We start from the raw sequence: 11,109 nt of genomic DNA on the forward strand, positions 1-11,109 counted from the left end.
ATAAAGTGTCCATGGGTACATGGGTTTCTTTATGTATCTTTGATTCTGTTCCATTGATTGAAATATCTGTCTCTGTATCAATATCTTTCAGGATTTATTATTATTATTATGGAAAATATATTATTAATATTTACTATTATTAATTCTTTCTTTATTCACATTTCAAATTTTATCCCCTTTCATGGTTTTTCTGAAATCCCGATCCCATTCCCTGTCCCCATGCTTCTATGAGAGTGCTCCCCCACCCACCAACCCTCTCAGGAGACAGCTATATCAGGCTCCTTTCAGTATGCACTTCTTGGCATCAGCAATATTGTTTGGGTTTGGTGCCTGCAGGAATATGGGTTGGATCCCCAGAAGGGCAGCCACTGGATAGGCTTTTCTTCAGTCTCTGCTCCAAACTTTATCTCTGTTTTTCCTCCTGTGGATATTTTTGTTCTGCCTTCTAAGAAGGACTGAAGCTATTATAAATTGGGCTGCTATGAACATAGTGGAGCATGTGTCCTTATTATATGTTAGAGCATATTTTGAGTATATGCCCAGGAGAGGTATAACTAGGTCCACAGTATGATTATTTTCATTTTCCTGAGGAACTTTCAGACTGATTTCCAGAGTGGTTTTACCAGCTTCCAATCACACCAACTATGGTGGAGTGTTCATCATTGTCTACCTCCTTGCCAGCGTCTGTTGAATCTTGAGATTTTTATCTTAACCATTCTGACTGTTGTGAGGAGGAATCTCAGGGTTCTTTTGATTTGCATTTCCCTGATGACTAAGGATGTTGAACATTTCTTTAGGTGCTTTTCAGCCATTGATATTCCTCAATTGAGAATTCTTTGTTTAGCTCTGTACCCCACTTTTTCATAGGGTTATTTGGCTCTATGGAGTCTATCTTCTTGAGTTCATTGTACATAATGGATATTAACTGTCTATCAGATGTAGTATTGGTAAATATCTTTTCCCAATCTGTTGGTTGCCTATTTGTCCTATTGACAGGGACCTTTGCCTTACAGAGTCTTTGCAATTTTATGAGGTCCCATTTGTCTATTCTTTACCTTAGCATAAACCTTTGGTATTCTGTTCAGTAAAATTTCCCCTGCACCAATGTGCTCGAGACTTTTCCCCACTTTCTCTTCTATTAGTTTGATTGTATCTGGTTTTATGTGGAGGTCCTTGGTTGACTTGGACTTGAGATTTGTACAGGATGATAAGAATGGATCAATTTGAATTCTTTGATATGCTGATTTCCAGTTGAACTAGCACCATTTGTTGAAAAATGCTGTTTATTTTTCCCACTGGATGGTTTTAGCAGCTTTGTCAAACATCAAGTGTCCGTAGATGTGTGCATTATTTTCTGGATCTTCAATTCTATTCCATTGAGCCACCTCCCTGTCTCTGTACCAATACCATACAGATTTTATCACTATTGCTCTGTAATACAGCTTGAGTTTAGGGAGGGTGATTCCCCCAGAAGTTCTTCTATTGTTGAGGATAGTTTTTGCTATCCTGGATTTTTTGCTATTCCAAATGAATTTGCGAAGTGCTCTTTCTAACTCTACGAAGAATTGTGTTGGAATTTTGATGGGGATGGCATTCATTGAAGCTGTAGATTGCTTTCAGCTAGATGGCCATTTCACATTATTAATCCTATCTATCCATGAGTATAGGACATCTTTGAATCTTCTGAGGTCTTCTTTGATTTCTTTTTCAGGGACTTAAAAGTCTTGTCTTACAGGTCTTTTTCTTGCCTGGTGAAAGTCACACCGATATATTTTATATTATTTATGCCATTTTGAAGGTTGTCTTTTCCTTAACTTCTTCTGAGCCCATTTAATGCTTTTATAAAGGGCTACTGATTTCTTTGAGTTAATTTGATATCAGTCACATTTCTGAAGCTATCACCTCTAAAAGGTCTCAGGTAGAATTTCGGGAAAAAAATATATATATGTATATATATTCATATCATCTGAGAATACTGATACCTCTTCCTTTTCTTTTTTAAAGATTTCTTTGTTATACATATTTTCACTGTAGCTGTCTTCAGACACACCAGAAGAGGGCATCAGATCTCACTACAGGTGGTTGTGAGCCACCATGTGGTTCCTGGGATTTGAACTCAGGACCTCTGGAAGAACAGTCAATGCTCTTAGCTGCTGAGCCATCTCTCTAGCCCGACTCTCCCTTTTCAATTTTTATTCCCTTCATCTTCTTTTCTTTTCTAACTGCTCCAGCTAGAACTTCATGGACTCTATTGCTTATATAGGGAGAGAATGGTCAGCCTTGTCTTGCCCCAGATTTTAGTGGGACTCCTTCAAGTGCCTCTCCACTTAATTTGATGTTGACTGTTGTTTTGTTCAATATTAAATTTATTATGTTTAGGTATTTTGCCTTGAATTCCTGATCTCTCCAATACTTTTAACATGCATGGGTGCTTGAATTTTTAAAGGCTTTATCAGCATCCAGTAGTCTTAAAAACAATGATCAAGGTTTTTCAGTAAAAGTGAATCAGATAGGCAGATGAATTTGTATAATTGTCCAAATACCTGTGTTGCTTCCTTTTCATGTCAAAATTAGTAAAGATGTAGCAGTTATGTGTACAGCCTTCCACAATGCATGTAGAGTAGAGGAAGGCTACTGATTTGTTTGAGTTAATTTTATACCTGGACACTTTGCTGAAGTTGTTTATCTGGTTAAGTAGTTCTGTGATGGAACTTTTGGGGTCACTTAAGTACACTATCATATCATCTGCAGGTAGTGATATATTGATTTATTCCCTCCCAATTTATATCCTTTTGACCTCCTTTCACTCTCTGATTGCTCTGGCTAGGAGTTCGAGTACTATATTGAATAAGTAGGGAGAGCGTGGGCAGCCTTGTCTAGTCCCTGGTTTTAGTGGGATTGCTTCAAGTTTCTCTCCATTGAGTTTGATGTTAGCTACTGGGTTGCTGTATATTGCTTTTCCTATGTTTAGGAATGGGCCTTGAATTCCTGATCTTTCCAGGACTTTTATCATGAAGGGGTGTTGAATTTTGTCAAATGCTTTCTCAGCATCTAATGAAATGATCATGTGGTTCTTATCTTTGAGTTTGTTTATATAGTGGATTACATTGATGGATTTTTGTTTATTAAACCTTGCCTGCATCCCTGGGATGAAGCCTACTTGATCATGATGGATGATCGTTTTGATGTATTCTTGGAATTGGTTTGCAAGAATTTTACTGAGTATTTTTGCATCAATATTCACAAGGGAAATTGGTTTTATAGTTCTCTTTCTTTTTCGGGTCTTTCTGTGGTTTTGGTATAAGAGTAATTGTAGTTTCATAGAAGGAATTTGGTAGTGCTCCATCAGTTTCAATTTTGTGGAATAATTTGGACAGTATTGGTATGATGTCTTCTATGAAGGTCTCACAGAATTCTGTACTGAGTTAAGTGAACTATCTGGATCTCTCTGGAGAGCAAACATATCTCTCCCACAATTTTTTCTAATGGGATTTTTGAGATCAGAATTCCAAAGTATTAGACAACTGAAGCAGCTCTCTTAAATGTTTTCTAGCAGCTATTCAGATAAGGTTGTCTGAAGAGCAAACACAGCTCTTTCAAATTTATTATTATTGTTGTTGTTGTTGTTGTTGTTGTTGTTGTTGTTGTTGTTACTGGTTTTTGCTTTCTGGTTTTGATAACCTAAGAATTACTTTTAGAATTTTTCTTTTTGACTTGGCCACTAGATAACAGTTTTTACCCATGATAGAACTATCAGAATTTTCACTAGCAGAGCGCTTTCTTCTGCAGAAAGCTAACTGTCTAAACCAGAGAGTTTTTAGAATAGCAAGAAAAACTGTCTAGAGAGGAGCAAAACACACACACACACACACACACACACACACACACACACACACACCAGAGTGGGGGGCTAGGAATCCATCTCACATCGCACCAGGAAAACCATTTTAGCAGAACATAAGCCACCAGCTTGGACCCATGATTTGACTTCAGGTTGTTTGTTTGTTTCCCTGCTGCTCTCAAACACCCCTTCTCTTAGGAACCCAGACCTATTCAAGGTTGGTCCTTAGCTGTTGTGTTCTTTGTCCTTTCTATATGTGAGAATAGTGGCACTGGTATAGTCATTGCTTAGATCACAGGTCATGATTAGTAGCATTGGCTCTTTAGCCATAGGCTTTACAATGTCATTTGCTTGATGTTAGCTAAGACCTTGTACTGCAAGATGGAAACTCCAGAAAGGCACTGTTGTCCATCATTTTCATGATTTGCATTTGTTTCTGCATGACTTTGAGCTAAGAATGCGCCTAAACATCCCTTCTTTTCCATTATCACAGTGTACAGAAGAGTATGTAACTTAGCATGCTAAGAAAAGGCAAACCTATATCTGAAAGTATCCACATTCCCTAAGTAAAGTCTAATATTTCCTCTTTAAAAGAAAATCATTGCTTTGGAAATGGCTCCCATGCTTTCTTTAACTGCCACAGGGGGAAAAAATCTTTCTCACCACTCCTGTCTAGATTGTTGGACTGGCAATTCATAGTACTCAACGTGACTCTATCAGAAATTATCTAAAACAAAATAGTTGGTTATTGTGGGGGATTTTCTTAAAGCTTTTGAATTTGGAAAACCGTTCTTTAATCTGGATCTTTTGAGTTAATAAGATCCATCTTTAATCTGAGCCACAGCTTACATATATTAAGGACACTAAAGATGATAGATACCTCGTTCTCTTTGTCTGCTTACCCTACCTCTGCCTAAGAAGGTTGTTTGTTTGTTTGTTTGTTTGTTTGTTTCTGGTATTAGAGCCTGTGTCTTAGGAATTCTGATATATACTGAAGACCAGGTGAAGCATGCAGCCACATGGACTAAACCACTACTGGATTCTTCAAGTTTTCACTGGTAGACAGGCAAAGGTGGTCTAGTAGAACAACACAGCTCTTAATCCAATCTAATAAATCCATTTGCAAAATGATAGAGATTGAATCTATCAGTTCTCTTTATCTAGAGAATCTTTACTAATATAGCTGTGGGTTTTGTTGTTGTTCTTTGTTTGTTTATGGTACTGAGGAAGATGTGCTGCTTAACAAGAATGCTCCACCCTATTGGTCATATGATTCCTCCTTTGCTCTGAGGGTTGTTTCATGACTATCACGCAAAAAGGATTAGCAGTTTACTTGAACACAGAAGAAGACACAAAACAAAAAAATCGCTCCTTAATCATTAATATTTCGGGCACCAATGCAGATGGTGGTACCACAGATAACCTCACTGCAAATTTAGAAATGGGCTGTGCAAGTTATGTGCCCTGATTCTAGGAAGAAGAGGGTGAAGTGCTTACTGAGTGCTTTGATTTGAGCTCAGGCAAGTTCCAAAGCTGCAACGTGGGAGGACAGAGACACTGTCCACAAAGGGGAGAAGCAGGTGACTGAACATCTGGAAGCTGGAGTAATGGGTCCTCCCTGGACCTGGGTGGGAAAACAGATAAAAGTTGTGTGAAATGCAAAGCTCTGCAAATCTCAAAAGGGACTGGTCTGTGAGGAGTAGCCTTGGCCTGGAACTACTCCACTGAGTCCCTCAGCACACTTTAACCCTAAGGGTGGTGCTTATGTCACTAAGGACTCACTAGCCAATCAGAACATCCAAGTGGACCTGCCAATCAGAGTAAAAGGCCGGCTTTTCTGGATGGTTTCCTGCAAGTTCCTCTCTGAAGCTGAGCAGTCAGGAGTGTTTCTTTTTTATTTGTTCTGAGTACAGCTGCTGGGTGCTATGCAGAGAACTCAGGCAAGCTCAGAAGTCTGCACATGGTAAGTGCAGGGCCATCTCCAACAAGGGGGAGGGAGCTGGTGTGGTGGGTTGTCCCTGGGGCTCTGTGGTAAACAGCAGCCAGACAGAAGCAGTGACTTGTGAGGTTCCTTGTGGTTCTGTTCTCTTCCTGAATCAGGAGATGGGCTCTGAACAACTTCAGTAGGGTGGCTCCATCTGCACAGAGTATTTGGAAAAAGGGCTTCTGTGTATAAACATCCTTGGCAGGATGCCAAACTCGGAGAGACCTAGTTTCTCTGCTATCTTCAGTAAGTTCTGGCCTTAGCAGTTAGCGTTTAGCTGTTAACATGAAGGTGTAAGATCCATTTGGAGTTAATTTTGTGAGGGCTATAATACAAGGCATCTCATATGTTGAGTAACTCTCCAATATTAAGCTGCTATGTAGAACAGTAAAATTAATGATGGAAAGGATTTATCAAAATTTAGTGACACCAAGTAGAATATTTCGGAGGGTCCACTGCCTCTAAAACACCCGACAGGTATGCTTGCCAGTCCTGTTAGAGAATAGAATGCTAGTATACATGTGTTTCTTTACATTTGTCTACAGACCATAACAAAGGAGACAACTCTGGCTTATAATAAGCCATAAGGCCCATCTTGATATCTAAGAACAGGCTTCTAAGAAGTGGCTCAAGGGGGCAATACATGGTCACCACCAATATTAATGTTTGGTGTGGCACGAGGTCCGCTCTTCTTCTTCTTCTTCTTCTTCTTCTTCTTCTTCTTCTTCTTCTTCTTCTTCTTCTTCTTCTTCTTCTTCTTCTTCTTCTTCTTCTTCTTCTGTAGAAAAGAAGTACATATTTGTTTTATTGATACCAGGCTTAAACTCATGTTAAACAAGTAAACCCTGAGAATAGCACCGTGGTTAAGATTAGTCTTCTTTTCCAAAGCATTGTACAATTTAGTAAGTCAACAGGGGATTAAATGTCTTATATCTACCTGTGATCCTTAAATACAGAAACAGATTGGATAATTAACCCTGCACAGTTATAACTCGGATTTAGTCTACTACACCAGTTCACACACACAACTAGCTCTGCATATACACTAGAACTGATCATGACAAAGTTTTAAAAAGCTGTAAGAAATACATTTCTAACTAGAGAAGTTGCAAATTTCAAAAGGGCATGCAAAACCTAAACCCCAGACTCCCTTCTTAATGTTCAAAGAAATAGACTTTCTGTAAAAATATATACAATTTTTACAGACAAATACATTTCATAAGTTTTCTTAAAAATTGAGGCGGTCCAGTTTCATAACTAACTAATGAACCTTATTGAGTCAAGTACCTTTGGCCATCACTAGACTAATAAACTTAAGCATACCTGGGCCTGCTTAGAGCGCCTCCTCCTTCACCCTCGTGTACAGCACTGCGGCTTCTAGCCAGAGATTGGTTACTTGTAGGTTAAGTATCCATTTTACACAAGTCACCACCATTGTCAGGGCTTCTCTGCCAGCACTAGGAGCAGAGTAATGGATGCTGCATACTTATTGAACTCTAGGACCAACCTGGTGACTGGCCCCTCTTCCATCTCCAGACAAGGAAATCAAACCTTTCCATTCACCCCTTTCATTCATTCTAGAAGTCCTCCATGGCCTCCCAAAGTTTGCTGAGAGTGAACTTCACTTCATTCAGACAGTGACTCTTCCAGAGGGAGCACTTTTCCCATGTATTTATTCTCGTTAGCCACAAATCTGTAGCCACTTTCTTTCTGCCCTGTTAAAATCCCGGGCAGCTTCAAGTGCACCTTCATAAACACATTTGTTCTCACGGAAGCATGTAGTTGGTGGCTGGAGGTTTTAGAGTCACCTATTGCACTCACAAGCTACCTTATTAGATATGCCAGACCAGCCCCTACTCCAGCAACACCCACAAAAGCCAGCAGCACATTTCTGATGCTGCCTTCTATGTCCTGTAAGTGGAAGAACTCACAAACCCATCCCAGCCTCTTTGTTTCACAAGCCAGTCCTGCTTGGTCCTTACAAGAACCTCTGTGATACTTTCTTCTAAAGGTGTATGCAGCTTTCTTGGTTTAGGCTCTTTAAGTGTTTGGCCACAAAGGCACCAAAAGAAATAAGAGTCACAATCCTGTCCCAGTTTGTTGCTCGATCTTTGAAAACATGAGTCATCACTCGAGAAAAAGATTTAACATCGTCTTCGTTTTTAATGTCCAGTTTCAGAAGCACGCCCTGGAAGGCTGTCTCCTGGTTGAGCTGCATGCTGTCGCCCATGCGCCCCAGTGTCTCCAGCGCCCCAGTGTCTCCAGCGCCCTCTGGCCTGCCCTGTGCCATCCTTGCCCAGAGGCTTCAGGTCCTTGGAACTGGTTGCCTGCTCCCTCGGGTAGTGGGAGGGGCCTAGAGACTTGGGCAGCAGCCTTCTCTGTGCCCATGGGCAGCGGCCAAGCAACAACCTGCATGTGAGGCAGCAGAGCGGCCTTCCCTCCCCACTTGCACTGGGCCTTGGCCATCCCTGCCTGAGAGCCACAGAGGGTAGTGCAGCAGCAGTATAGGTTCAAGCCGATTACAGCGTTTCTCAGCAGGCCAAACATGATTGGGCAGGCTCAGGTCTGGCGAGAGCAGGGAAGGCCGCGACTCCAGACTAGAGCACTGGGGAGTCAGAAGTACGGTTTTCTTCTTAAAAAAATCACAGTTTGCCACATGGGAAAACCACATCTGGTGACAACTCTTTGATACTAAAAACAGTGTTGTGTTGAGGACTGACCTGATCAAGCAAGGATACATGAGGCCTTCATGTATGGAGAATGGCACAGCTCCTTCTCACTCTCCAGAGCCAGTAACAGCCTGGGGCTTAGGCCTTAGGAGCTTCCCTAAGGTTCTGATGTAGTGAGAGTAAAATAGAGCTCCTTCTCTAAAGCAAGGAAGGTGCTTGGGAAATCAGGTAGTGGTCGGACCAGGGCCTTTGGGGTTGGGTTGCTTCAGATCCTGAGATCCCAGCCCTTTCTACCACATGAGGCTATGCTTCCAGTCCCAAGTCCAGTGTGGTCTTGGTCAGTAATGCTTTAGATGTATTAGATCCCTCTGGTGCTTTTCCCATTGTGTGATAGTTTGTGCTGACTTCACAGAAGTCTCCCATCTTGTCCTCCTTTTCCCTGTAAGAAGTATACAAGATTCTGTTTTTTCAGAAGCCTACTTGGCATAAATTTGTACAAGACATCTCCACCCCAGCTTTGATCCTTTCTATAATCTACTTTTCCTGCCTTCTGATTTAAGGCACCTCCATCTCAGGACCCTATCACTAAAGAATAACCTGATGTTTCAGGGCACTGGTGTACTTAAGAAATAATTCTGGTTATATCTCTGCTGTGTGAATCTCCAATCCCAGTATATACATTAACATTCCAAAATGTCAGAGTGAGGAAACGCTTGACCAAAGCAGGACCAAAAACAAGATTGGCAAACTCCAAACCCTGCATTTCCATATCTGATGTCCAATTCCTTTCAGCTTTGTTGACTACAACACAGTTCTTTCTCTTGAGCTCGTTCTGTTTGTTGGCAGCTTTCCAAAGCAGGTAACCCACAGTTCTGGCCTCTCTAACACCTTGATGTCTCCTAGGCAACTTAAACTTCAGGCTTCTAATTCCATGACCTGGGATCCTCCAAGGGGCTTGGGTCAGGTCTCCAGCTCTGCCCTCTGTAGCACTCTAAGCTCTGGCTGAATCCACTCCACAGCTGCTGCTGCTCTTAGTGGTCATCCCATGGTATAGGCATCTTCATTATGCTGGAGACTTCTGCTACAACTAGAAGAATTCTGAACTTTCACTAATAACCTCTCATACGATCACGTCTTAGTGCCAACCCTCATTATCACCTAGGCCGCACTTTCACCAATGGCCTTTTCCAGCCTCTCCCAGTGCAAACATCAGGAGTTCTCGATGATCCATTCATGTCTTCAAAACCTATTGGGAGTGATGCCCTTGAAAGCATCCATTATTGATATTAATATTATGGTTAGAGTTAAGTATGACTAGGTTAATGCAAAATGCCCAGCCAGCTGCAGAAGACTAATACAAATCTTGTGGTCAGGATGAATAATGATTTGATAAAGTTCTGACCTTCCTGAGAAATACATCTGACGTCAAGATGCCCAACATAACAAACCTGTAACCTTTCTGAAAAACCAACATCCTGTTGATATCAGCTGATCACACGAATACTGTGTCCTTGGCCTGCGTAAGAGTTTCCCACTTGCCCCCTCTCTCTGTTACCTCTGTTATGGTATAAATTCAGCCTTGGGAAAAAATAAAATTGTCACCTTGATCAGACTCTTGTCTTGGCGTACTTCTTTGCATCTCTTGTCCCCCATTCTCTTCCAGGTATCCTCTGCACCCTCCTTGACAAATGGCGCCCAGCATGCAGCTGTTTGGAGGTCTCCTGCAGGAGAACATCGTCCCCGTGAATAGACAGGCCTGTCTTCCTTCTTCGTCAGAGCCTTTGCTCCCCCTCGGAGCCTTGGCTACCCCCTGGGAGCCTTTGCTCCCCCGCTTCTGGCAACCATGGACTGCCCAACCTTGGATCAGAAACTTGGTATGTTTCTTCTCAGACGACGCAGAGCTCAGTGGTGAGTGATGGGACAAGCATTCTACAGTCAGCTTTTCTGACAGGACTCAGGGAGTCACTCAGGAATAGGGTTAAGAAAAAAGATTTAAAGAAATTCTTAGACTTTGTAGAAATATTTGTCCATGATTCCCCAAGAAGGGAACAATTGATACAAAAGATAGTGCAGAGTTAGTGATTGTTTAATGGATCGGCTAACCCTGTTGCTGAAGTCCACCCTCTGTAATGAATAAAAGTTGTGTGAATTTTTGGTTCGAGGTTGCCTCTCCCTGTGTGTATGAGCAACCCCACATATGTGGATTAAAACCCTCATGCTTATATCCTCATGCTATTGCAGTGGTCACTTTGTCAATCTGTGCTCTGTGGGTGGTGCTCCTGAGGTAAGGCCACTATGGGGTCTTACAACATTTTGGTACGTCAGCTGGAACCTGCGCTCCCCCCAGACCACAATTGGTGAGGAGATTGGAGGTAAGCTCGAGCAAATCTGTGTTTTGTGTTCTGTGTTGCTTTCCGTTTTGTCTCTGTGTCATGTTGTCTCGTCTTTGTTTCATGTTTTCTTGTGCTGACTGCATCTGCTGTCTGAAGGGTTCGAGTCCCTTCAGAGGGGCGTTCGAGTCCCCTCTGGAGAGGGGTTAGAGTCCCCTTGGTGGTTTCTGTGGGTCCCATGAGGGGCTTACAGCTGTGACAGGCAGACATGCCAGTTGTCACAGG

General features: G+C 41.9%; 1 long non-coding RNA gene and 1 pseudogene across 1 annotated transcript; both read right to left on the reverse strand.

Moving 5' to 3' along the window:
• Nucleotides 1–5,211: 5,211 nt before the first annotated feature.
• LOC148006571 (uncharacterized) lies at nt 5,212–10,229 on the reverse strand. Its single transcript, XR_015683916.1, has 2 exons — nt 10,097–10,229; nt 5,212–6,603 (listed from the first exon to the last, which is right to left on the reverse strand). It is a non-coding gene; the product is annotated as an uncharacterized LOC148006571 (long non-coding RNA).
• LOC148006572 (induced myeloid leukemia cell differentiation protein Mcl-1 homolog pseudogene) lies at nt 7,597–8,565 on the reverse strand (annotated as a pseudogene).
• Nucleotides 10,230–11,109: the final 880 nt, after the last annotated feature.

Source organism: Rattus norvegicus, chromosome 3 (assembly GCF_021556685.1).
Source record: "Rattus norvegicus strain SHRSP/BbbUtx chromosome 3, alternate assembly SHRSP_T2T, whole genome shotgun sequence".
NCBI classification, from domain to species: Eukaryota; Metazoa; Chordata; class Mammalia; order Rodentia; family Muridae; genus Rattus; species Rattus norvegicus.